General features: G+C 41.6%; 1 long non-coding RNA gene across 1 annotated transcript; it reads left to right on the top strand.

Moving 5' to 3' along the window:
* Window positions 1-570: 570 nt before the first annotated feature.
* Window positions 571-2,887, top strand: LOC135321869 (uncharacterized). Its single transcript, XR_010382053.1, has 3 exons — window positions 571-635; window positions 1,758-1,869; window positions 2,700-2,887. It is a non-coding gene; the product is annotated as an uncharacterized LOC135321869 (long non-coding RNA).
* Window positions 2,888-3,246: the final 359 nt, after the last annotated feature.

Below are 3,246 nucleotides of genomic sequence, written 5' to 3' on the forward strand. Positions count from 1 at the left end.
TGGTAAAAGAATGAACCAACTGTAGGTTCTCCTGAAACAAAAACCAGGAAGACATCATTTTCCTCTGCCGTGGTAAATCCCCTTAGTGGGTTTCTTCTCAGTAAGTGTGATTTGGTTTTCCTTTTCTAGCTTTCAGAATCTCTCAGCTCATGTACCAGTGAGTTCCTCTAATCTCGTTCACTGATTTCCTTTTTTGCCAAATTAACATTTTGTATTTAAGCATCATCCCCTTAATGCTCATCTCTTGTGTTCTTAGCTGCAGCCCACCTGGAGAGCCTGAAATAACAGGCACCACATTAACACTTCTCTGCTGAGATTTTGATAACAGACACCTGTGCAGTCTAAGTAGCTCTTGACTTATTTCTTCCAGAATGTGTTAATAATTGTGGCCACATTTAGTTTCCTCCAGATGTGAATTAAAAACACCACAAGGGCCAATTTCAGTGCAGACTTGGAAGTGGATCGAGCTGCTTCCTCTCCTTCATTCTCCCCGACACCATTTTGCCATTTTTCAAGTACAAGCGCAGAGCACACCCATCAATCAGAGAGCTGCTGGGCATCCCGGGATCGCACAGCAGGTGGCAAGTCTCACTGCACATCCCTCAAAGTGCATCCTCACCTAACTGCTCACGTCGGTAAGCACTCTGGTGTTTAAACAGCAACCACCGCCACATGCAGATACAACACTATCAGTGTGACGTAACTATTCAAATTGGTCCCCAAAGTATGTGTCACAAAATAACAAGGCAGGACTGTAATCCAATCTGCCATTTTCAACCCTTAGAAACAATTTTTTTTTTATCAACATTTTCAGCCTGGTCAACATCTCTTTCTCTAGGTTAATATTTAAGATCGCTAGTCAATTTGGGAGGCATTGGAGCTGTCATTAAAATAAGTTACTCTCTGGGCTTTTGCAATCTCTTTGATGCAGCCCATCCCTAACTGCTGGGGCTGGCTCTACATTAAACATTTCCTTTAAGGGTGTTTTTCATTTCTCAGAAGCAGCTTTACACTCTTCTATTCACAGGAGACGAGATCTCCTTTTGCGGGTTAGCTCACAGCCAGAGCTCTATTGATTTTGAAAGCTCATAAGGGAAGAAATCCAGAGAAACATCTTGGTCGTTAAACCGAGACACTTCTTTGTTGGCTGTGTGGTTTAACCAGCTTCAAGAACTGCTTCCCGCCTCCATTCATCCATTTACTCGCATGCCCATGCCACCTGTACCTCCTCCCACCTTCTTGCCCCCCCAACACACACACACACTCCTCTAGATATTAAAAAGCAATACAGAGCCACATGAACTGAACACTAACCATATAATAGCAGTAGTCATGGGAGGGGTAAGTTAAAAGCAGCAATAATAAGGGATTAAGGAGAGAATGAATTGCTCTCTTTTTTGAAGGCCCTTACCCCTTTTAGTGCAGCTGGGTTCCATTTAGCAAATGACCTCCTCCTGGAAATGAAAGGAAAATAATGACCAGGGCCCAGAAGGGTAAATTATGTCTTTCACTCAAGAAATGCTGAGAACCCTGCTTGCCTCACGCTGTACGTCCGAGAGAAGTGGATGTGTGGCATGTTATTTCAACAGCCTTCCTTATTGTTATGATAACAGAGTGATTTCTGTAATTTGCTATTCCATTCTCACCCTGGGGAAGAGAGTTCTGAGCTCTGGAAGGGAGCTCTCTGCTCTTGCTAAAGCTGCTAAATTCGGAAAGGAAGCTGTATTAACGTGGCTATTGGGTGTTGCATTCCCCAGGTTTTCCACAGAGCTGACCATTAAGAGAAGAGGCTTCCCCCATGAAGCAGGAGCATCCTCTGGTAAAGAACATCACCTACATCTGTGAACAATTGCTAAAAATAGTTCTAAGGTACGTAGCGTCAAGTTAAATTTACGACAAGCTGTTTAATGGTGCCAAGTGCAGGGAAGTATAGGATTAGGGTTGGTTGACTCTTTAAGATACCTTTGTTCTGTTAAAAACTTTGTACCCTAGGTCAGTCATTCTGGGAACCTGGGCCATCCCTCGTAGACCCCGGTCACCTCTTAGGAATCACTCTAAAGAGCAGCCCCTCACTGGGCTGCTTTGCTCCAGCCTTGCCCCTCTCCAATCCTGTCTGCACACTGCAGGCAGAGGAGTATTTCCATGACGCTCAGCTGATCAGGTCAGTCTTGGGTTTAAAACCCATCAGAAGGAGTATTCACAAGGGCTGAGGTTAAGGTCTAAATTCATCATCATATCATGTCAGTGGCTTCCTAACCAATTTTTCCAGTTTCACCTTTTATCATTTGCCACCTTATATGTAACAGCCCAGCCAAACTGAACTTTGAGGAAGAAGAAAAAAATGGTCCAGCTGGTGAAGGAGTCAATGACTAACAGAACCTTTCTTACGTCACCTGCCGATTGCCCACTCCTCCTTCAGATCTCATTTTTAAAAATCACGATTTACAGGAGGGTTGTCCTGATATTCTTAGATCAGATTGGGTTTGTCTGAGATGTGTCCCCAACCCCAGCCCATAGTACACGTTTTGTCATCCCTATGGCATTTGAGACTTATTTTTTTGTTTGTTTATTTGTTTGCATTCTCCACTGAGTGTTAAGTTCCCTTGGGGCAAGGAATGTATCTTTGTTGCTGGAAAATTGTATTATTTTGTGTGTGTTTGTTTTTTTTGAAGTATAATTAACGTACAGTATTATGTTAGTTTCAGGTGTTCACCATGGTGATTCAACATTTAAATGTATTATGAAATGATCACTTACAAGGTAAGTGCAGTGACTGTCTGTCACCATACAAAGTTATTGCAATATTTTGACTCTGTTTTCCTTACTCTGTATATCACATCCCATGACATTTATTTTATAACTGAAAGCTTGTACCTCCTTCACCCATTTTGCCCAACCCCACCACTCTCCTCCCCTCTTGCCACAACTAGTTTGTTCTGTGTCTATGAGTCTGTTTCTGTTTAGTTTTGCATGTCCATTTATTTTGTTTTTTAGATTCTGCATATAAAAAAATTATACAGTATTTGACTTTCTTTGTCTGATTTATTTCACTTAGCATATTACCCTCTAGGTCCACCCGTATTATCACAGATGGCAAGATTTCATTCTTTTTTTATGGCTAACAATCCATTGTATGTATATACCACATTTTTTATTCATTGATCTATCAATGAACATTTAAGTTGTTTCCATGTCTTGGTTATTGTAAATGATGTTGCAGGGAACATAGGGATGTGAATATCTTTT

The sequence above is a fragment of the Camelus dromedarius genome, chromosome 8 (assembly GCF_036321535.1).
Source record: "Camelus dromedarius isolate mCamDro1 chromosome 8, mCamDro1.pat, whole genome shotgun sequence".
Taxonomy (NCBI): Eukaryota; Metazoa; Chordata; class Mammalia; order Artiodactyla; family Camelidae; genus Camelus; species Camelus dromedarius.